This window comes from Pseudopipra pipra, chromosome 18, assembly GCF_036250125.1.
Source record: "Pseudopipra pipra isolate bDixPip1 chromosome 18, bDixPip1.hap1, whole genome shotgun sequence".
Taxonomy (NCBI): domain Eukaryota; kingdom Metazoa; phylum Chordata; class Aves; order Passeriformes; family Pipridae; genus Pseudopipra; species Pseudopipra pipra.
Genome location: NC_087566.1, coordinates 14669891 through 14694579, shown reverse-complemented (window position 1 = coordinate 14694579; position 24689 = coordinate 14669891). Strand labels below are relative to the sequence as shown.

Sequence of the window (24689 nt, the reverse complement as noted above, 5' to 3'; positions counted from 1 at the left end):
ATTCAAAGTGTCCCCCTGGGTTGTAGTTTTTGGATTTGAGAAGCAATGTGAAAATAACAGATTTTTGGTTCAGACAACCAAATCATATACTTCATTGATTAGTTATGTTTAATCTTCCTAATCTTTTGAAGATTGAAAATTTTAGTTTAAAATGAAATGCCCCGATATCCACTGTCTCTGACTTATTTTTTAACTTATATTGGTCCCCCTGTCTGACTCACGGTAAACATAGTGTGCACAGAGCACAGAAATAGGAAAGTGTTTGTTTTAAAAGGCAGTGTGAAACTTCCTTCACTGAAACATGTCTCTGCTCTCTTTTGTAGGACAAGGACTTAAAGGACTGGGCATGCTCAAACGTTGCTGTTCCTCTTCCCAGTTCTTTATTGTTGGTCATGTCTCGTGGCCTCTCTCAGCTTATCCACTAACTCCTTTGAGCCATTCAGGAGGGCGGTTCCTGGTAGTTTTGGCTTTTCATGCTTTCAATGAATCTTTAAGGCTGAAGAATTGTAATTGACACTCCTCTGCATAATGCCCCTTGTTGACCTGTTGCAGTACTGTACTGTACGTGCACCTACTGCTGCCCGTGTTTTAACTGCTTGCTTTCTGGTTTGAAAGATGCAGTGGTTCCTTTCACTCCTGGATCAATATCCAAGAAGATAATTCATTAACCTGTAAGACGTTTACACCATGAACTATGTTTTTCTGACTTGACCGAAGTCGCTGGCATTTTTATTTTTTTTTAAGAAAAGCTACTATTCAGGGCACTTTAAGTCAGTGACATCCCAGATTTTTTTTTGCACGTCGTTTTTAACTAGAAATGGTTGGTTGGCATCCAGTGGAGTGTGTACCATTGTGCTATGGATTGCAGCATAAGTCACGTTCACGTTAATCTTACTTATGCACTTGTTTGGGTGTCCTGTGCTGTACGTGCAGGTATTCTATACAGTGTAAGAGGCACATAGGAACCCAACGTAACTGAATTCATCATTTTTCCACGTATTGACAAAATTTGTACCTTTTTCTCCCCACTTTTCTAAAAGAGATCATTTAAAGTTTAACCATGTTGGAGACCTAGCACTCCCGAAGTTGATCCCGTGTAGTGGTGTTTCTATGAGCAGCGTGGCATCCCCAGCCTCTGTTCCCCTGAGGTGGAAGGGTAGGAAACCCGCAATGGCACGATGACCCCATGGCCAGTGCTGCTCTCTGGGGAAGGCAGCCCTATCTGGTGGCAAGCAAGAAACCAAAATATGATGTTAATAAACTCAGTCTACATCCTGCATACCAATGAAGTGCTTCAAATGAGGATTGATAGGTTTTACGTTTGAGTCTAATCACTGACATTCAGAATTCTTGCAGAGAGGAACACTGCATCTTTAAATGAGAAAGTTTGATTTTACTTTTGCTCCTACAGCATGTCAGCATCTCAAGTTCATTTCTTGCAACCTACACTATGGTGATTTGTAATCAAGCCTCCATGAGCTCGTGACATGAAGTACTGTTCTGTTGTCAAGTACTATCAAACTTTTCTGATAATGCTGAGTTAGGACAACCAAACAAAGCTAGCACTAAATAACGTTTAAAATTGTATATCTTTTAATGATCTTTTCAAGTATTTGTTACTGAAATTGTATAATGTGGAGTTTACTAGGTGTTATGTTCCAGTGCAGTGCCTCCTTTTCTTTCCCCACTGCTCTCTGTGGTGAGAAATTTGCCTTGTTTAAAATAATTACTGTGCCCTCGCATGACTGTTAAAGCTTTCTGTGCAAAGATGATTGTCTAAGTGCCACATGCCTATGATTGAGAAAAAAAAATAATCTATTGTTACCTCTGAGTTGTGTTCAACTGAAATGCTATTCAACAAATAACTTAGGAAAAATAGTTCTATTTTTAGCTTTTCATATCTCTGCTGTCTTTTTCTCATTTTATTTTGGCAGCAGTGAAGAATGGATTGTATAAAGACTGCTTGCTAATATTAACAAAATGCACTTGTAATTCCTGGAAATAAATTTAAATCTTATATCTTCACATTAACATTAAGAATTAGTTTTTGGTTTCCTCTTGGGTAATGTCTTTGAATGGAAATCAGGTTCAATTGCTACTGTAGTATATAAGGATGCTGGCTGGTTAATAACTCCAGGCTTCCTCATACCATTTAGTCTGCTCTTCAGAGAAATTAGAAAGCCATTAATTTAGACTTCAGTAGATAAGGGTGCTTACAAGATTCCATTTCAAAATTTTCTTTTTCCTCTAGTTTAAGTGTTAGTCTGCCAAAACTAATTTTTAATCAACAGGAGTTCATCATTAAAGGGCATTTCTATGAGGAAATTCCTGTGGTACATAAATCTCTGTTGCGGGGAACAAATTCGGAGCATTGTCGGGACGCTGCACAAGTGACCGTTGGATCGTGGTGTGGAACCTATGCTAAAACATTTCTATAGAAGAAATATGCACTTGACTGTTGATACTAGTGTAGAAATTTCTCTTGACCTTTCTACACATCTTTACCAAAATGCTTTTCTCACTCAGTTTTGAAAAGTTGAAATATTTCTAGATTCTCTGCTACTTGTATGATCATCATTACAACAGGAATCATTTTTGGCACGGTTGGAAAGATGACTGTTACTGAAATTAGTTTGTAACACCTCAGTTTTAATTTATTAAGGAAGAACTTTGGCAGCTTACTTCACCCTTCTCTTTCCCAATTCTTTTTTTTAATACTTTCTTTCATTTTGGATGTTTGGGGAGGTGTGGACTTACCCTTGTATCCCGTCTCTCCGAGTGAGAAGCCGAGGGTTTGCTTTACCTAATGTTTGGTGCTTTCGGGCTTTCTTACTTAGCTACTCTTGCTGAATCCCATGGCATCCCTCAGGATCCGTAACCACATCCCTCAGTCTTTTACCGCGTTCAATAAACATTGGTGGGTTGAATTTGTTGATGTGTCACATGCCGAAGCATGATTTTTTTTTTTTTTGTCAGATTCTGAAACTAGTTTAAAAGAAGGTGCCTCTAACAACACTGTGTTAGGTCAGTTATTTCATCATTTTACACTGGGGTTTTTTCTTTATGCAGTTTTTATATTTTAGAGCGGAGAACATCAACTTTTAATCCAAGTAGCATGCATATTTCATGGTAAAGATGCTTTGGGAGTAAGGAATGTAAACAGTTCACTGTCAAAAACATTCCAACCTTACAGCTGAAGAAAAATATGCAAACCCAAAATTCTCATGGATGCTTTGGCAAATAAGTGTCTGCCTCTGCTGCCCTGCCTGTTTCCAGCCTCTTCCTCACCCCTGTGACATGACACCAGAGCCTGGTTTGTGCCAGAGCTTGGGAGCAACACTGGTGACATAACTGGGCAGTGGCCAAACCCGAGGAGCTGAGCAGGGCTTTCCTTGTGGATGAGAGAAACTAAAACCTGTTGTTGCTGCCCACTGTAATATGCTACGATATATTTATACCATGTCAAAGTTGTTTGCTGAGCAACTGTACTATAGATTTAAACTTTATTAATATATATTTGCTTATGTTAGTGTAGTTTATATAGTCCTTGGTTATTGATAAATTTATTGTGTTGTTACAGCACAGTGATATGGTATAAATATAGGTCTCTACATACACACCATATACTTATGAATTTGGTCCCTTGCATAGTACTTTTATATTTGTACAGCAATGTCTTCAAGCAATCCCAGATTTTAGGGGAAATATTTTTGTAAATGCAGTGGTTTAAATGAAAAAGTCCAAACAATCCTTTTACTAAGTTTTAAATACATTTGTGGTTCAAAATGGTTTAGTTAACAATTGAAATCAAGACACTAAATTAGCGAAAAGTGCACATTAGTAAAGTGAAGCTTACAGTGGTTTTTGTAGCATGTGCTGTGATCAAACCAAGTGACACATTGGCAGAAATGTAAAAGTTGGACTACATATGTAAATCTAGAACAAACTTCTACAGGTTGCAGCTGGTTTACTTACTATTGTTGCCTTTTCTCGTGTTGTATCAGTGTAGAGCACTCTTAAAATACTCAAACTGCTTTGTCTTTGCTTTGTACTGTTGGTGCCTTCTTAGTCATGTACCCCACAAGTCCTGCATAGCTAATTTAGTTAATGGTAAGTTTAAAATAAAAAAGCAAAGGAAGATTTTATAAAAAAAAATAAATCATTTTCTGTATGTTCTTATTCATTGTAACAATTAAACATTTATATTGTGACAGATTTGTGATTTGGTTAATCTGTATAGATCAATTGTAAGTAGCAAAGGTTTATATTTCGTCTTATTCTTTTGATGTTGTAAACGTTTGTGATTTTCTTTTTTAAATCAGGTAACTTAATGTTCTGTTTTGTTTTTGGCATCTGAATCTTGTAAAAACAAATGCAAAGAAAATCATTAAATTGTGTCCCTGTATTACCAAACCAGCATAGTTCTGTGCATATATAGAATGACTGGGACTTTGCTTGGCCCCGAGCTGCTGGTCCAGAGGCTGGGGTGGATCATATTGGCTTATCCAAAACTGACCCTCCCTGCACAAGAAGCAGCCTGCAGTCAGTGTTTGTAAATACTCAAGAGAGTGTGTGTCTCACTGTAGAACTGTACCAGTTTGTAATTAAATTAGGGAAGCCATCCAAACAAACCACAGGTGAAGTTTCTTTATAGACAGGCAGAAATGTTTTATCTTTTGTGCAAGGAAATCATCAGCATTTTGACTTGGTGAGCACAGTGATGCGAATTGATTCCAGTGTATCTGATGGTCACAGGCTTTTTTGACACTCTTTATATGGTTATTACACTGTTCCCACGAAATCTCGAAAATTGCTACTTGCACAACCCTTAGAGACCATTTTTTCATCATTTCAGTACAAAAATGTTCTTCGCAGACCATGGGCTTAAAATGTGGGGTTTCTGGGAGAAGTGCAAGTAAGTTACATCACTGTCATAGGCTTTTAATTAATTTTTTTGAATTTTTTTTAGCCTAAAATCAGACTATGCCAAAGAACTGAACTCTTGAAAGATGTAGCTGGATAATGTCAGCTAGAAACATCTCTAATTAATATGAAAACACAGAAAATGTGACCTGAAAGTAAAGAGAGCTTAGCTGTAACTGACAGCTCTGTTACAGCTCTGAGAATTGGCTTGTCAAAATGCATCTCTGCATCCCCTCTTTGGCTTTCACTGCAGCATACAGAATTTTTTCCCAAAATACTACAGAATTTGATTCTTGACATAGATGGGTTTATGTGTGTTCTTACTTTTTGTTGGCTGTGGCTGTTCCCCTGGCAGAACGTGTGTTCACCATAGCATGTTCTTCAGGGTATGGCCGCACTGCAGCTTGGCTCCGTGGAGGTTTTGACAGGATCCTGGCCGACTTCATGTTGTCGTGTTGTTTCAGTCAGGTTAGTTTGAAATACCACGCAGATTTTCTGTATTTCACCAGAACTGGAGGCTGATCCTCTCCATCTGTAAATCTTCAAGTGTAGTGGGCACTCTTGGACTGTTGGAGCCCGAGCTGGGTGTGTGGATTGGGCAGGGGCTGGTGGTTCCAGGGAGAGCCCCCATGTTCTGGAAGCTGAGCTGCCTGTGCTGGGACAGGCGGTGCACTCGAATACTCAGGAAGGCTGGCAAGGAGTACAAGCCCTACTTATTGGAAGAGATACTAGTGTAGGTCTGATGGCATCAAGCTTTGTAGAGCTCTGACCCAGGTATTTCTCTACAGACCAAAGATGCTTCTGTGTCATGCATGTCATCTTCAGTTATTCTTTCTACTAAATTGCACATATGTTACACTTGACAAGCTTAAAAAAAATTTTGAGGTGTGTAGAAGACCTACAAACATCATTGCATCCAAGTGTGCCGTGTCTGTTGATGGTTTTCTTGCTCTGATGTGTCTTTTCACCACACGTGACTCTCCAGGCTTCAGAGGAGTTCTAGAGCCTCAGCTCCGGTTCCAAGGGCAGCTTTGGTGAGTCTGCAAACAGCCCCCTGGTGCTGGGCAAGGTGCCAGAGGTGCCGGTGTTCACATCCCATCACAGCCCTGCTCATGGCTGTTCATGTGAGGACTGATCTTGGGAGTTATATGCGAGAATTGTTCTGTAACTCCTCTGTCTTTCCCCTTTATAAATTATACTGACAACTTTCCTTCAGGTGTTTTCCAGAACTCTGCCTGTTTTTTCAGTATATCTCACTACTGACAATTTACTTTTCTCTTTGCACTTGAACTCCGTCTGAACAAGTTCCAGTTGTTCCAAAAAGTCTTTCTTCTATAGGATTTGTGAGCTTCCTGATGACAAACAACAGGTGATTGATCACGTTACTTAAACTCATGTAAATCCAGGGTAGAGGTAAGCAAAAAAGCTGGAAGGTCTCCTGAGACTCTTCCTGTGGAAGCACAGCATGTGATCTGGTAACTGTACGTGGATTTCTGGGAAGGCAGTATAAAAATAGAGATAAGGATCAGGAAGGAACAATGCGTTTGGCTAACATGGGCCATGAAACCGAGTTCCATTGGGGTGGTTGTTGGGAACTTTTGCCTGAAGTCCAGCAGTCCCTGGTTCAAGCTTTTCTCTTTTTGACTAAACACTTGAATACCATGTGAATACTGAAAACTTCCTGCTACTTCCCCAGAGTTGCCTCTCATCTTCCTCTCAGCACACACACAGAGCCCATTTTTCCTGACGTTCCTCCTCTTTCCATCTAATTAATTAGTGTGGTAGAGAGATGTGTGATCCTTCTGGCTTTTCATTGTGCTTATGTTTGTGCATGAAGGCTGAAAAGAGGAGCCTTAAGGTATTCCATTCCTGATTTCCCTGAAAAGAGCAAGAAATACCTTAACAGGGTATTGCAGCATTTTCTCATCAAAAAGACAGTGTTAAAAACCCTTTCGTTTATCTTCCCAGTCTGTGAGTTTGTGTGCACTTAGCTGCTGACTGAAATCCTGCTCCTCCCTTTCTCCTTCCCTTGCTGCTTGGACTGGGCTGACCTTTGATCTCGCTGAGTTCTCTTGCAGTGACACTGCTCTTCCTCAGGGGTTTACACTTTCTGTGTTGGTACTTTTCTCCAGAGTCCCTTATCTGCTATGACTGATTCAATTACTTCACTCCTTTGTTCTTACTTTTCCTTACCTTGCACACTTGGAGATTCCTACGGTCTCACAGTTTGGCTTTTGCTTTTTAACTTTTTTCTGTAAAGCTGAGCTAAGGACACAGTTGTGCTTCACAGAGCTGAGCCTGGGTACAGGCAGCTGAGCCCAGGGCCCTGGTTAAGCTGCTGGCTCTGGGGAGGAGGTGTGGATAGTGCAGAGCAGCTCCGGTGCGGGTCGGTCCCACGTGCCTGGGGCGGCACCAGAGTTGGCAGTGCAGAGATCTGTTATTCCACTGCCGAGTTTAATGCTGACCTTAAATGCACAACCTAGAAATAAGAATGGAAAACTAGTCTTCTCTACCCACGATGTGTGTGTGCTTCAGCATGTCTGAAAATTCAGGATTTTTAGCAAAAAAATAATGAACCAAAAGCTGTAAGGGAATGCCAGGCAATTATTTTAAATTTACTATTACTAAAAGACTTGAGATGCACTTTTTAGGGGGAGTTGTTTGTTTGTTTGGTTTTGTTGTGGTTTTTTATAACATCCAAGACTAAATGGCTTGTTGAGAAGATGTTTTTCTGCCTTAAAACTACAAATGCCAAAATGCTGAATATTTTGAATTTTGGCTTGAGACTGAACTGAGGGTATCATAAGAGAGCTGGAAGATTTTTTAGTCAAGCCTTTCTCCTAGGTCACCTTTAATTTCAATAGCTTGTACTTAAAGGGAAATTTTGACTAAAAAAACCTTTCTATGTTCCTGGAAGTTAAAAACTTACAGATATTCTAACTTGTAGTTGAGACATCATAGACTCAAGACCTTGTAATGTATTCTGTGTATTTGAAAAGCTTTGTGTTAGTTTTTGTACACGTGTACCTTTGCAGGCTTTCTGACTAGGTGTGCCACGGGTGTGGAGGGAACCCAGACTTGCAGGCCAGTTTGCACACTCAGAAGCACTTCAGTGGATGTTGTTGCTGTCACTAAAGCTCCGCGTTTTGATTCCGTGTTTGCTCTCATGCAGAGTAAGTGCAGCTCCAAACAAAAGTGGGGATTAAGAAAAAAAAACTGGTCATTTCTTATTCTGTTGTAGCTAAACTTAATTTATAAACTTGTTTTTGAGGGTATGTTCAGTATTTTGGAAGAACTGTATTAAGCTGTTTTTACAGCTGATTTGTTGACATTTCTGTAAGTAAAATACGCTTGTTACAGCATGGCAAAGGTCTGCATAATTCATGTGTGCTCAACTTAATCACTGGTTTTCTTCTTGTGACAATAAATGGCATTGTACCAAAAGCAATATATCCTGTGTGTAGTTAGTAGTGGAAATAATTATTACTGTGCAGCTTGTATTCTCATTGTCTTTGCAGCCTCTAGCATGGATCATGTGTATTGACAGTAGCTCCAGGCTATTAAAGATGTCTGGGGGGAAAAACAGGTCCTGGATAACACTTATTTGCTTTCTGGAAGCTGCTGCTTTGAAGCAGAAAAGGGTCACACCTGATGCTGCTTTAAGCTTATTTTCTTGTGAGTCTTATCATCAGAATACATCCAGGTCTAGAGTGTTTCTCCGGATTTGCTCCTCCACATTTTTCCTTTTGAGAAAGGCCCAGGCTCAACACCAGCATCACTAGAGCCAAGGATTTTAAGAGAGCGGAAGGGCTTTTTTCTCTGCTTGATTTTGGGATTCTGCTAAGCTGTGCCTTAGAGCACAGCACTGTAAAAAGACTTGTGGAATGCTGCAACTGGTTTTGCTCACCAACTACTTAATTCAAGACCAGATAAGACCTTGCAGGCAATTTGCAAAACTTGGGAACTCTCCAGTCCTGAGTTCTGTTCCCTCCTGCCCCAGTAGCAATTCTGCACTACTTGCTCTGCAAGTAAATGAGCCCTTGATGACTCCTTTCAGAGGGAAGCTTTGGTTTTCGTTTCTTAGTGCTCAAAAGGACAAGATATTAAGGCAGTTCTCTCCCATCACTTGCATTTGACTGCTAGTGTGGTAGTCATCATACTGAATTGTCACTGTACTTGTGCTGTAGAAATAACAGGGCTGAAGAACTTGCTCTTCTCAATGTGTGTATTCCTCCTCGCTTTCAAAGTCTGTAGAAAAATACCTGCTTTAAGTTACAACTAAATAGCTTTCCTGCATTCTCTGTGCATATTTTTCTCTGCTGCCTCCTACTCTTCTTAAATGTGACTTATTTTACTGCTAGTGGTGTTAAAAATGTAGTACTGCAGGTGTCATGTGGTAACTTGTAAATAAAATTACTGTAAACACACGGTCAAGTTCTTTGTGGTGCTGCTCTGTCCGTGTGTGACCCCACCTCAGCTGTCGGCCCTCACTGTGCTTCCCTGGAGGACTTGTGCACGGCACTTGATTAGAAAGCCCGTGCCTTTTAAAAGGAGCCTTTTGCTGACCAGCCTCCGCAGCAATCTGGTCCTACTAACAGGTTCCAGGCAACGCCAGCACTGACAGCATTCTAGGCAGGAACTTTACCATGTCATTTGCCAACTGACAGCAAAGTAGCCCTTCTGTCAGACTGTCAGTGGAGCAGTAATAGAGTTTTATGTAAATACCTCTAACCATTTGTATAGTGAGTACAGAACCCAAGATTACTTATGGTTGGAAGCTGGTGAGGAAGCTGTTGCTGGGGTGGTGTTTTGTCCTTGGAGCCTGTTGGCACTAGCAAAGGACTGACTGTTTCCTATCCAAGTGAGAGGGTCGTGGAAAAGAGTGGAAGAGGTCTGACCTGTGCAGAGAACATCAAGTGCAGTGTTTTAGTTAAGAAAATAGACAGGCTGCTCTGCTGTGCTCTCTCTGGGGTTGTCAAAGTCAGCAGTGGCTGGTCTGGGGCAGAGGGATGGCGGGACTGCCGGGAGTGGGGGAGGACATGCTCAGGAGCTCCCTCCCTCTCCAAGAAATCAGTCCTGAGGAGATGCAAATGAGCAGTCAGGTGTGAAGCTCTTTAGTACAATTTGCTTTTGTGAATACATGTGTCCATGTGTAATGGAGAGCCTGTCACTGGGTGGTGCAGCAGTAGATTTAAGGGGTTTCATGCCTTTTCCTTGGGGAGTGAATAGCCAGTCCTATGGAATACTTTAAGGAAATACTCAAACGGGAGAAGCAACTTGTCATTCCCAGCTGCCTGAGGCTCCAGTCAGCTTCTTGTGTATGCATGTAAAACCCACTTCCTACTCCACACCATGGCAGCAGGCTCTTCCTGAGAAGCTGCCTGAGCATGGCGGGTGGGGCGGAGGAGCTGAGGGATCTGCTGTGGGAAACACGGGCCCTTAGCACTGTTCCTCCAGTCGGGCTGCCTCTTCCATGTGGAATCAGCCTCTTCCATGGCCCTCTGGCTTCATCCCCTTGTTTTTCCTGTTGGTACAGACCAAATTATGATGCTTGTTGATGCCTTGCTGTGACTGATGAGATTTTTGTCCTTCTTCCACTCTTTAAGTTCATTTGGAAGCAGAGTTCACTGCAACTTTGTAATTCTTCACCTATTTCTTCCCTTTAAATCTCTTTCCCTGCAACTGTTACATACAGTCCCTAGGAGCCTGAGTCTTTCAAAGGTATTTAAGTGAATTAAAAGGCAAATAGCACATGGAAACATTTATCTGGAGACAGTTCCACTTGATGTGGATCAAAGGGTTTCTCAAAGCACTTTGTGCTTTGAGGGGCTTGTGGCCTCTTACCATACGGGGTAATAAAGTTCATTTATGGCAAGCATATTAAACTGAACATTTAGCTCAAAGAATAAATATACTCCAAACAAATACAACCTTTTCAGAATAAAATGTCATGTCCATGATAGCTTTTGAATTAAATCTGACAAAAAAAAGGAACTGGAAACCAGAAATGTCTCCAGATCAATGCACTTGAAAGAATGAAATCCTTGCATGCAACAGGGATTGTCTGAAGGTGTTGATTATAACCCAGGCAGGTTTGGTGGGTATTGAGGTGGGCAGCAACAATGAAGCCTGTGGCATTTCTTGTATGAACATTTCTGTCTTCAAATTGCCACACTCCTCCTCAAACAAAGATAGCAATTAATTAACCAGGAGAGTCCATTTCAGCTCTTAAGGTGCTCATTCAGGATTCTCAAGAATTGTCTTGGCATTCACTTGCTCTGAGAGTGGATTCACAAAGACATTTTTATGTTAAATTACTGAAATTTTGCATGTGTATATTTTCATTTTACTTGAATGTATGAATCACTCGAACATTAGTAGTTTTCACTGTGAAAAGAGGTGTGATTGCATTTCAGTGATCCTGCCTTGCTAACTGTACTTGATTTTGGAGCAGAAGGAGTGAAGCCTTCCATGCCTGTGAATAAAATAATCTTCAGGTAAACTAGTAAAAATTACGCTCTTTGTATGACCTGTTCAAGGATAATAAATACATCCATATACCTTTTGCACCTCCCTGGGCAGTGAAGAGCTAGCTAATATCTAAAAAGCTTGGGGGAAATAGATAGTGTAAACCCAGCTCATGCTCTCCTATGAGCACAATTCCTATACCCTGCTGCTGTACCCTGACTACACCACGGGCTGTCAGCTTCCAGGGCTTGGGAATTAGCAATGTTACAACACTGCTCAGTGGTTTTTCCAATGCCGTGGTGGTTTTCTTACAGCAGCCCAAGTCAGAGATTTAGACATGAAATTTATCCTTGGATCACTTTTGTTTTCATCAGATTTTTCAGCAACAGGGTGATATAATAGTCTCCAGAAAAATGAACAGAGATAAAATTGACCCTAGAAATGATGTAATGAAACCTTTCATTCAGCCTGCCACTAGAAACCTTGCCTCCGTGAAAATCCAAGTAAAAGCTGTCGAAGGAGGTGGAAAAGCATTACCGTAGCTTAGGCTCTGTGCTTCAAAGCTCTCCTGCCTGGCCCAGTAACTGCAGAGCTGTCGGGATGATCACGGGCTGTACTCATGCCATCTGCTGGGGGAAAGCTGCCATGAATAGCATTTATGCAAATAAAAACCTTGCTGATGACAGTCAAACACGCAAATTTATAATAATTCCTCTAGCGTTCTGAAAAATATAAGTCTTCCAGAATTATAGCTCCAGTGCTTGTCAAAGGCTAACCTAGCAACAGGTTAGAGCGTGAACGTACCTCTGAAACTGTAAGGGAATGATTTATATCTTTATGTGGTAGGTTTTGGGGTTCTTTTGTATTTGGTTATTTGTTGTGTTGGGTTTTTTTAAGCAGTCTGATTCTCACAGTGGGTGTGCCCTATGACTGGTCAAGGCAGTATAAATGAGGATTAAAAGAAAATTTTGTTGCGTATGACTGATTTGATAATTCTTCCCTTTTTTCCCCAATTTCTGGTGTGGGTCCAGGCAATTCCATCCACCTACAAATAAAGCACGCCACCATGAAAGGAATGAAGCACAGCAGCACTGGGAACTTTCTTAATATGAATATTAATTATGATTATTATGCTAGTTAGGCTTGTCAAACTTTGTACAATCTGTTCTTCACGTGTCCATCCACCCGCTTCACACATCCTGGCAGAAGTATCAAAAAAGCAATTCAAGATAAAGGACTAAGAGAACACCATTATAGCTTGTAACATGAAAAATTACCTTTACTAGACTGTTGCTGTGTTTTATGCCCCCTGCTTGGATGTGACACTTGTTTCGCTCTTGTAACAAATCCCAGGGATTGCAGAATCTTGTTTTTAGCAGCAGTAAGTTTCTGGATACTGATGCTGGTTCCAACTTTACTGAAGGTTTCCATGCCCTGCTTCCCCCCTTCTCAGACAGGCACACGGTCTGCTCTGCAATTCTTTGACCTCACAAAAGGACGAGTATCAGTTACGTTGCCTTGTGCTTGTGGGCTCCTGCCAGAGCAACTGGTTTGGTTGTGTCCTGTGGCCCCTTGAGCTTTGCAGAGGCCTCAGGTGACTTTTTTTCAGAACTTAAATGTTTGAGATACCCCAGAAATGAGGCACTGGAATGTAGATATTTCTAGCTGAACAGGGTCTTGACAAGGATCCCAGGGAGTACAAAACAAAAACCCAGGACACAAAATGGGTTTCAGAAAAGCAAAGGACAAGAGCATCTGTGACAGTTGCTTTGCATGGCATGCCAGCATTAGCAGAACTTTTTTGCACTATACTGATGCAGAAAAGGATTCCGAAGACTGTGACCCCCAGCTAGTGTGGATATGATCCACCTGAGTGCCAGCCTCTCCAGAACTCAGATACTGGTTGAGATGGCATTGCAATATTTGCATTTCACCCCTCTGTTACCTTCCATCCTGTGCACTGCTGAAGCATTGCATTACCTGCACTGGGAAGCAGCAGCATTACCTCTGTCTTTATTTTAAGTAATTGTTATTACACTCTATGACACATGCCTGGGAACTTTTATGCACAGTTGGATGCTGCTGTCTCGAGCAGATGTAAGAGGGTCTTTTATAGCTTCCTCCCACCCTTGTGCCAGGCATTTAAAACACTAACCATGCCATGGCTGCAACAGCCCAGCCACTCCATTCCTCTTCTGTGCTCTTCCCTGTGCTGCCTTCCTGGGCTACAAAAACTGCCCAGGCTCAGAAAACATTGTGACAGACACATGAGTACCAGAGCAGTGCAGAGTGAGCCTTCAGCAGCTGTGTGGCACAGCACAGAGCCCACTGGGTCTGCACTGTGTGCATGGTGCCTTCTGACCAAGTGGCACACTTAATGCACATATTTTTTCTTGGTACAAAATGTAGCAAAGAGTTCTTCACAGCTCTGAGCAAATTTGCTTTATGAAATGCATATGATGTACAGTAGAAGACTGAGACTTTGACACTATTAACTCCTTCTGTGCCCGTCTTGCAAACCTGCACTTTTTTTCCGATTTCTGAGCACATCTGCAGGGGATGTAAAATGTCATTCTAGATATGGAATGTGCTTCAGCTTGGCACTGACATTACAGAGTGAAGATGCTTTGTCGCTCACCCTTGGATATCATGGATGCTGTGTATGACATAGCAAGAGAGGCTGTTCTTACCAGGCATATTTTTTTTTTTTGCTGGGGCCTGTGACTCCTTGGAAACAGGCACTTTCTTTACTTCCACATCATAGGGATCATGGGATGTGTCTTTTATATTAAGACTTCCAAAATACATGTGCAGCTAGCCTTATCCTGCCTCATAACCAGTAATCAACCCTGTACCAGTTTCTGGAAATATAATTTGTATTCTCTTATCTCTGCAATCTCGCATCTCTGGAATATTTTTAGAGAGATGAATGCGGTTTCTACTGTGCCTTTTAGAAGCTCTATCCAGCAACACACAAGCTGATACCCAACAGAACAGAATATCCAGCACGCCCTGGTAGCTCACTGCCTTCCTGCTGCCAGCACTGAAGGTGCTAAAAGTGAACTATTTACCTTTACTGCGGCTGGAAGAAAATATATAGTTGTGCTATACACCAAAATGTGAACATACCTGACTGGGCTATGAACCAGGGACTAGCTGAGCTGTGTGCCTGGGTGCTGGCAGCCCTCTGTAATTCCTGCTGTGTGGTTTGCCCTTTGCTGTGCTGAGTTCATGGTTTGGGTGGTCGAGCAGCCAAATCAGGGCACTTCTGGATACACTGCTTCTAGTTCAGGGATGGCAGGAAGAGGTTAATTGAAAAGTATCTGGTTTTGTTGGAGTCAAAAAGTGCGGGTGGATGCTTGTTCTCCCTCTCCCTGGCTGAGGCTCCTCTAAAGGTAAGGGGGAGGGTGTGACCAAACGCTGTGATTGATAGTGCTGCACAGGGAAACGAGCAGTGCTTGCCTGAGCTGATCTTGTCCTTAACCTGTCTCCCCATTTCTCTGTTATCAGAAACACTTGGCCCGTTTGTTCTAAAAGTTATAAAGGAAGTTCACACACAGTTATTTATCAATACTTATATAAGGCTGATGATGAGAAGAGTCAACCTGTTACAAAAGAATCCGTACAGTTTCGGCCACAAGATGGAGCCAGTACAGTTCCAGGCACACCTTCCCAGTTACAGAAAATGTTTCAGGCTGTATTGTCTCCAAATCCTTCAGCAGCTTTAAGAGGATTGTTCACTTCTGAGTTACTGAGATAGACTTGGAGAAAATAAAAATCCACTGGAGAAACAAAAATCAGAAATATCTAGTATTTAAGGTATAGAATTGATATCTAACTCATTCCAATCCACAAATGAAACGTACAGGTAATCTGATCAAGAAAAATAAAAATCACTAATGCTTCTTTCTTGACTCTAAGTAAAACTAGTCTTTAGACCTAGTTGCATTCTCCAGGGGTTTATGGAATTAACTGACTGTCCTAGTTACAGGGGCCAGGACCAGTTTATTACCACGTGGGTATAACCAGGACTGTGGATTCCACACCCTCTGTCATTTCTGATGGACTGTTAATAATGGATCATTTGCAGCAGCTGCCCAGAGCACACCTAATGACTCAGCTGTGATAACTCCCCTCCGGGGAGGGATTAGCACCTTCACACCCAGCCTGAGGGGCCGTCTCTGCTAATGGGCCATTACCGGACTGGCAGAACAGGCAGCTGCAACACCCAGACCATCAAAGCCTCCAAAAATATCCCAAGATTCACAGAGTTAAATCGCCCATTGGGAAACTCCCTGCCCTGAGGGAGGTGCTGGACATTCCCACCTGAACCTGAGCACATATACTCTTGGGGGTTTGAGACTTCTGGTACCACTCCTGGATCGAGAGGAGGACCAGAACTCCAACACGACTGCCACTCTCGACAGGATCATTATCTCAGCAGAACTGCCACCATCATCTGGACCAACAGGTTTTCCTTTCTTTTTACTTTGCACCCAGGGGAGCCACGTGGTGCTCAGCACAGGGGCTAATGAACACTGTTCTGTTCTTGTCCTAGAGAGCTGGGTTATACATCTGTTTTTGTGGGTTAAAACCAGTTTTTCTCTGTATCGTTTCATCTATTGTAATTTATTTTTTTAGTAAATTGTGACTCTGACTTATAGTCTCTCTAGAGTTGGGTTCATTTCTCCCACCGGTTTACTTTTAAGCCAGCACACTGACTTTAGAAAAAGAAAGTAGGAAAGACTAAGGCGAGGGAAAAATTAAAGGGTGGCAATTAAGGCCCTTGAGTTAATTAATCTTAGAGAATCAAATGTGTCAATACAAGCAGTAAATCAGCAGAGGCAGCTCTAGCAGCTACCACAGTGAACTTATAAGAGTGAAAATCCCAATGAGCAGGACAGGAAGACAGGAATGCTCTGTACATTCTCCTTTCAGCAATCTTTTCAGACACTTTTTAGATAAGTTATTAAAAAGAAATTCAGCAGTTAGGCCTGCCTGCTGTGTCAAGTTACAGCGTACAACCCTGTGCTCTGATAGTTACAGAGCATCTATGTTTTTTTCCTGTTATTACTGTTCTTCTCTTCAGTCTCCTCACTTAGCTTCAAAGTTGCACTAGACTCATACCAATAAAAGCTTTTATTTTTGTCCTTCTCAGAAAATTTCCATGGCCAACATTACTTTTTACTTCGTGTATTCATCTCAACGTTGCAAAAAGAATCAGCCCTTTAAATCTGTCTTCACATAATTCCAGAGAATAGTGTGATGCCCTGTAAACAATAGCCTGACTCCCACGGGAACTCAATCCTCCTAATCAAAATGTGTTTTTTCCTGGAGTATTGCTTTACTAAGGAAACCTCTGAAAATGAAATGAAATTTGTCTTCTGTGAAAAACTCCAGGGGAACTGCTAGTCGTTCTTGAAAAGAGATGCGTCCTGAGTGTGGCCAAGGTTTTAATTTGTATGGTATGTCTGGCCTGATTCAGGAGAAAACACTAACAAGCTGAAAATGTTTTTACCATCGGTTAGCTAACTTTGGGTTTGCTTTCCCCTCTCAGTAAGATCCTCAGTAGCAGAACTCTTCATTAAAGTGAACAGGAGGTCACATTCCCACTCCTTTTGACTTAAAAATGGATATGTTTGTACAGCTTATGATCTGCACAATGGTACTGCTTGTAGAAAAGACCAAAGTTAAACATCTGTAGCACTCATTTTATCTTTCCTATATTGTTTATTCAAACAGCTAACTATATTAGAATAGTTGCTGTGAGGCTGATGGATTGGTAACAGATATATTTTCTTAGCATTATGTAAGCTATCATTGTCTTAAAAAATCTCTAAGACGGGATGTTTAGGGTGGGCTAACATTTTTATTAGACCAATTACCATGTAATCTCTTCCCAAAAGTCCATTTTGCTTATATTCTCTTATACATCAGTGATTTTCAAATCTAATTTCATTTAAGCAATTTGCTTAACTTTCATTTAAGCAATTAGAGAAGTGTTACTATGTGCTCCCAATAAGTTATTGAAAGTGGTGTTAGAAGTTAAGGAAAAAAGAACTCAGTGTCACTGATGTATCTGGAATGCTATTGGTAATCCAGGGAAGGTAATACACTCAGCGAGATTTTGTTTCATTCTCTATAAGGCTTCTCTGGGCTTTAAACTTTTCAAAAATCTCCTTGCTTAGAAAGAAAGGTGGGAATAGGCAGGTATTCCTGTTTTTGAAGTGGGAACAGCAATTCTGAAACACCTTTGGGGATCCCAATGAAAAATCAATGGCAATGAAGTGAACAAATAGATATGATAATGTGACTGTCTAAATAGGAAAAGGACAGTCCATGCTTGGTAGGGACAAAAATGGCTGCTGGAATCCACAGCTCAAGAAACTATTTGATAACTTGGAGAAGGTTCTGAGAAGAGATACAGAAACAACTTAGAAAATGAAAAATGTGCTTTATAAAATGCTATTACTCAAAAGGATGACTTGCTCTTATGTCTACAGTGAGTCCTATTGTCTCCTCTGTCTTACAGAGATGAAGGAAAAAACAGCTGAAAGATAAAACTAAATACATTCAAGGGAGAAATATGTATATATTTGTCAATGAGAGTAATTAAGGATTGGAAGTAGGAATTAACAATTTGTAGAGACAGGATATTCTAGGAGGTTTCCCTAGGGGATGCTGAGGTTTAAATGACCAGTAGTATCACTAGTCACATGGCTTCTGTCTCGCAGTGAGTTGTACCACGTGATTACAGTAATCCCCTGGCTCTAGTTATCTGTGAAACGACAGAATATGCTTGTGCTGGATGCCCTAATCTGGACAGGATAGAAAACGAAGATGGAAATATGTCTAGGTTTTAAGATGAGAAACACATCTCAGAGAGGAAAGAAAACAAAAGGAAACTGAACAATCCTAAAACAGAAAAAGTTGAATCCCTGCCTCTAGCCAACTGTTTTGCATATATAGGCAAGCATATGCAGAATGTGATTTTACAAAACATGTATCAACAGAAAATTAATCTCTACTTTTCTACAGCTCACAAAGCACAGGTTTAACTTCTCAGATAAGCAACAGCTGGCCAACAATCAGCCAAGAAGATGGTAGCTGCATGAAATAGATGACAATTCTGCATAAAGGTGGATTTTTTAATATGCATATGTACATTGAAAAGCTTATGTAGTTCTCTTTAATCTACTACATTTTCCTTTTGCCTCAGAGAAACATGTCTTCTGCCTTCTTTACTGCTAAATGCAGACAATCCCTGCCAGCATCAGCTTTTGTGCCTTAAATGCTAGAGTCCTCATCAAGTGCAATTAGTTTGTACGTGTTTGTTGTGCTGGTTTATTGTGCTGCCACTCTTGTTTGCATACTAAATATTCCCCTGCACTGTGCAATTTACTTACCCGGAGTGAAGAGCTGGAAAACTGCTGCTGCCATTTCCAGTCTCTGGTAAGTGCAGTGTGATTCCTGCGTACAGCCTCGCTGAAGGCACAGCCCCCCGCCCTCTGCATTCACAATCACCCAGCCACCAGCAGGGGCTCAGAATACTTCTGTCTTTTCAGGCTCTGGATATGATCTAGACATTGCCCTTTGCAAAGCAGCTTGGGACATCTTAAAATAACTACTGCTTCCTTTTCAGAGGTGAGGGGGAGGTTACAGAACTACTGTAACAGATAGTAGGTAGGGCTCTTGTTCACTGACAGATTGTGTCCAGTTCAGTCACTTACACCAGTGCATTTTCATCATCAGAAATTAGGTCCAAATAGTGACTTCTGAAACAGGTCGCAGACAAATGTAAAGACTGCCTACTGTTTCATCCTGTTTTCCATCTCTGGTATGCTTTCACGATGTTAACTATTAGAACAAGTCCGTATTTGATACATAAAATGCTTATGCTTATTTCCCATACACAGATATTTGAGGTAGATTGCACACAGACAGTAAGATTTGCAATTCTAGAGTTAGGACTGAGAGATATAATGTGCACCTTAAACCACTGCCTAGATCTACAGTTTTAATTAAAATAGAGAGACCTTTTAATGTATATTTTTGGTACTGCTTTTTGGTCCTGAATCTTTTTTTGTAACAGTCTAAAGCATATTAGAATGAGTCAAAACACTCGTGTTTGGACTTCACCCACTTTTAGGACTTTGCTTTACTTTATCTCACCTTTTGGTCCTGACCTGTGAATCCTCCAGTTCCAGAAGTTGTAATTGATTGTCGGTGCCAGATACAAACACAAATGGAACCTTTATAAATTCTCCCATTAGAAAAACATGTCAGTTTGAGAGAAAGAGGGATACACACGTGTATCTACAATTGTCTGTTCTGCTCTTGAGGCTTTCAGCAAAGCCAACAACAGCCAGCAGGAAAAGCAGAAACAAACAGTTGCAGGGCCTCCCCACTTACCCAGTCTGGTGAGTAGCTCACAGTTCCTGCAGCTGCCTCTGCTTCTGAGGACAGACACAACTTCACCTCTCCACAGCTTGGTTAGTACAAAAACCAATTTTCAACAATAAAAATGGCTGTCACTTGTTCTTATGATCACCATTTTCATTACTGTGCTTATATCAAGATGACTCTTTTTGTTGGCCTTATATTTTTGTTTAAAAACCAAAAGAAATATATAACAAAACTCAACTCTTACTGTTAGCCTGAAGAGAAAGGTCTAGATTTTCTAGTGAAAGTTGATATTTAAGTATTAAAAAACAAATTCAGGGGGGAAAATAAATAGAATTTAACCTAGCTACTAAGGCATGCTGAAGCTTGAAGGGTTTGTATGCTGGCTAATTCCCTGGTGAGCTTCTCTGCCTTAGGCAGGACACTTGTACATCTGTCAGTCTGAACATTAGAAAAGTTTAATTAACATCTGGTTTTGCTATTTCAAAAGCCACACAATAGATAAAGTAGATCTTCTACAGTGATGGTGGGGATGAACAGAGCAATGCAGATTTTGCAGATGACAAATTGCCCTCTGGTGGGGTGTATTTCAACCATCTGATTAGAGAGAATATATATTCTTCTGAATTAGGTATCTAGAACTGGCTGATACTTTTTTCCACATCACACCCATTTATATGTATATGAGCAGATGTCTACATCATATAAAAAGCATGATACAGATTTGTTTGATTCATAGCCCCTGAATAAATTCTTCTGCCTATTCTCCACTTGAGGATAGCTTGAGACATCAAAGTATTTCAGGACAGCTGATCATATTGCTTGATATTCCCTGATACACTGAAGATGCAGTTCCACTGCATCTTTTCTGGGTTTGCAGGTTTTACATTGGCATACGTAGGACAATTTAATAGTCACTTCTACTGATTTCAAAAAACATCCCAAATGAAAAGATACTAAATTATTTGCTCACCTGAAATACCTCCCTATACATGCAGTTCCAGACATGTAAGTAAAATACACTGTGACAAATACCAGTATAATTTATGACCTAAAAAAAAGCTGGCTTACAATTAATGCATAATGTAATATCTTTGTGTTATATAATCAGAAGTTTGATATTAATTTTGTCAGTTATTTCTACATTACACTCTCTAGACCAGCTGCGGCCACATCCAGAGAAATAAATGCGTATTTCTTTTCCTTGGAGAACTTTGGAGAACACAATGTTACAAACCTAAGTAACTCTGAAAAGAAGATCAGATTTTTTGTTTTTCATTACTAAGCTCACATGCATGGCAAGCATGTAGGAAAGAAGGTAAATCAGTGTAAAAAAAAAAAAAAAGATTTTTTTTTCTTTCAGTGGTCTTCTTTCAGCTAAAACAAGAGAAACCAGAATTTGACATTCTAAGACCAAGCAATTTTAAAAAAATTTGGTTAAAGTCTCCAAGCTTTTGAGACTTAACATATTCTGAAGGAGCAAAGGAAAGAATGATCCAGACATTGCTTCTCAGTTTAGATGCCTCTAGTGGTCTTTCCTGCCTCTACCTGTCATGTTTTCAGTTTGTCTTGTTTTCTGAATGGCTTTTTATGGTTTTGGATAGATTCCCTGCTGATTCTATTTCTATTGTGCTAAACCACGCAGACAATGACTGCATTCCATCTCTCCAGTTCTCATAACCCAGTGAATTCCACAACTACAGACCATTACCATAACCTCAACTAGAATCCTAACAGGAAACAGCAGCACCACTCCCTCCCATTAGAGAATTATATTTAAAGAGATGTTTCACAATCCAGAACTCACAACAAAAACATAGGTGAGAGTTGTCCCTGTCAAAATCAGTCACATTCAAATGGTGTGCATTATGTTACTGATGATAATAGGAATGGGATACAATTAGGACATTACATGTGATTTAATAGTAGTACTGTGCCATTTGCTTTGCTAAGCAAATCAGAGCTCTGCTGTGAAAGGCAGATTTCACCCTAAGAGTTTATAACCTAAACAGTATAGAAATTGAGATGCAAGCATTTTTCTTCCATGCTTTTAAAGTTATTTCACTGTCTCAGCCACTGACTACATGCAGTACTTTCAAGTACCTCATGCTGTATCAGAGGTTCATTCGTACCAGCAACCTTAACCTGCTACTGGGCGCACTGAATAGATCCTCGACATGTCTTGATCTTCAAAAAAATTAAAAAAAAGAAGAGAAAAGGATGGTATTCTAACAGTGCAGCTTGTGTATTTGTTACTAGGGAAACAAACAGCAAAGAGAAAGAAACCCTCAGTGTCCTTGTCATTTGGATCTTCCAGTGGAGAAGCAGAGCTTGTGTTAAAACAATGGAAACACTGTTCAGCTTTCAGGATCCTTTGCTGTCCTTGCTGAATGACAGGCACTTCTTTCTCCTCCTTGTCCATCTTGTCATCTCTGAAAAAGAGGGTCACTTCTACATTCCACATTGGACTGCTGGTTATTTTTTTACTCCTCATGTAGACTTTAATTCCTGATTCTGTGTAACCTGGTCAGATCCTAACACCTAAACCATGTCTCTTGAGGTAAACAGAAGAAACTTGATATTGCGTTCATATGTGTAGAAAAGCACATACAGCAGCACAAGTAATTCCAAGTTTGTGCTTCTTTGAGTCCTTAGAGCACCATCAGGACTCTCGAGAGTGTGAGAGGTACGGCAGCATTCGCTGCAGTCCAGCATCAGGCCCCTGTGCAGCTGTGATCCATGGAGAGGCCGTGCACGTGTAACATCATTGGCTTGGAGGGTCAGGGCTGTGGAGCGTGGTGGGAGCTTTGCCACCAGCTTCAGTGAACCAGTGAGATGTCAGGCCATGTAAGCCACGACTGACACCTCCCTGGTTTCAGCCAGTTGTGAGGTGTCAGTCATGACAGGTGCACTGACACCTCACCAGTGGGCTGGGAGGACAACATAGAGATCAGTGTTGCCTTTATTGGGACTTTCTGCTCATTGCTCAATATTCCTAGTTCCTAATTCTCAAAAAGATGATAAAGGTAGAAACTGTTGCAAATATACCGTGGAATGATACTCAGAACCTGTCAAGTACAATGTAAGTATTAACTGTTATGAAAAGGTCAAAGCAATTAATCCTAATGCAACACAGAGGAGAGTTTCTATAGGCAATTGCATAAATGGGGTAAAGGATCCGCCGTGCCAGATGACAACAGCCATCCAGCTAGTCAGGTATCTTCTGACTAGGTAAAGAAGAATGGACTAAAAAGTCCATCTTGTAAGTCCATTTTGTAACAGGCCCCTCAAAATGAAGTAAAAGAAACAGCTTGTTAAAAATTTGTAAAACTCTTAATTGGATATTTATAACTTTGAACTGGCTGGAGCCATTTTTTAGGAAGCACCTCAAGATTTATCTACTCTTTGCACTGTCTCAGATTTAATGGAACTTCTCTACTAAACCATGCTACATCCCTGCGTTTTTCTCTGTTACAGTTATTATCTTGTTGTATGTCTTTACCATATACCTCATCTAACTCATCTGTGGGAACTGGATTAGGAAGGTGGATTTGGTGCACTCTGAGGTGAAGCTAAGTAAGTCAAAAGGATTATCACCTTTCCCCTTTTTTTACGAAACTAGAGCACTAGAGCTGGAGAAATTATGGGAAAATTGCAATAAGAGCCCTACTGGAAATACTCTCACAGATGTTTGTTTCCTGATGTTTTGCCAAAACATATTTCTTTTTTATTGTGCAATTTTTTTGTGTTGTTCTTCATGACTGGCCATTAATTTGCCATTAAGAATGAAGAAGCATATGACAGAAAAATATATAAGCACGTGAATTACATTAAAAAATGGATAGGCAGCATAAAATCAACTAGCACAAGGTTTATTGATTATAGCCACTATCTGAATTGTAATGGATTCTATCTCTCTAATATTTTGCCAAGTACCAAAACCCTGTAAGTAAAAAAAAAAAAACCCACTTGATAAAGATTTAAAAAAAAGAAAAAGATGTCAGGATTGACTAGGAAAGGAAGCAGAGCTCTGCCCGGGGGTACAGGGTAAGTGACAGTTTTCATCACAGGCTCTGGCAGTTTGTGTCCCTGCACTCTGTCCATGGAAATAGAAGGGTACAGCCAAAATAAACCAGGGGCTGGCTTTTATTGACTTTTTTAAGGAAAACTCGATCCTTACCAACAGACTTGATATGCTTTGGAAACCAGTTGCGTGTGAGTTGTGTTTTGGTCCCCTTAATATTCAAAATTGTTACAAACAACGAGCTCTTCCCAAACTGGAATCAAGCGCTATGACCAATCCTAATCTTTCAGCCTCCAACTGTGCTTTTTTTCTTAATGTTTTTCCTAGAGCACTCAGGTTTAACCAGACCAGTGTCACCTCTCAGGGTTTTACCTACTTCGAGCAGAAATGCGGAGGGGAAATACTTTCTGATGTCCATCATGACTGGACTGACACCTCACTACGTGTGTTGGGACGACAAACAAACTGAGCAATCCGACACTGCCGACTTACAGCGCCTTCACAAGGAGGCCGCTCCGAGAACACCGGGCGATGAAACCCTGGCTTCGGCGGGGGAGGGTGGGTTTCCTTCGTTCTGTCCCCTGATTCCGCGGGTCCCGCCGCGGCTCTCCCCTGAGGGGCCGGTCCCGCCTCAGCCCTCAGGGAGCGCGCGACGCGCCTTTCCCGCTTCGCCCCGGCCGTGAGGGGGCTCGGGGAGGGGGGGGGGGGGGGGGGGGGGGCGCTCGCGGCACGCGCCCAGCGGCACGCGCCGCCCCGCCGCGCGCGCAACGGCCGGCGGGGCGGGGCCAACCAACCCCTCGCCACGCCCACCGAGCCCGGTTCCCTCTTCCACAAAGCCCGGAGAAAGGGGCGGGACCGGGCGCGAGGGACG

The 24689-nt window shown here is 41.3% G+C and overlaps 1 protein-coding gene and 1 long non-coding RNA gene across 3 annotated transcripts in view; one reads left to right on the top strand and one right to left on the bottom strand.

The window, feature by feature from the left end:
• MAPK1 (mitogen-activated protein kinase 1) overlaps nt 1–9350 on the top strand; it is a 40965-nt gene extending 31615 nt beyond the window's left edge. For both annotated transcript variants that reach the window (XM_064675333.1, XM_064675334.1), the window contains exon 9: nt 324–9350. The gene's annotated coding sequence lies outside the window, so the exon portion shown is untranslated. The remainder of the gene's footprint in view (nt 1–323) is intronic.
• Nucleotides 1030–24641, bottom strand: LOC135424256 (uncharacterized). Its single transcript, XR_010435131.1, has 2 exons — nt 24195–24641; nt 1030–22226 (listed from the first exon to the last, which is right to left on the bottom strand). It is a non-coding gene; the product is annotated as an uncharacterized LOC135424256 (long non-coding RNA).
• Nucleotides 24642–24689: the final 48 nt, after the last annotated feature.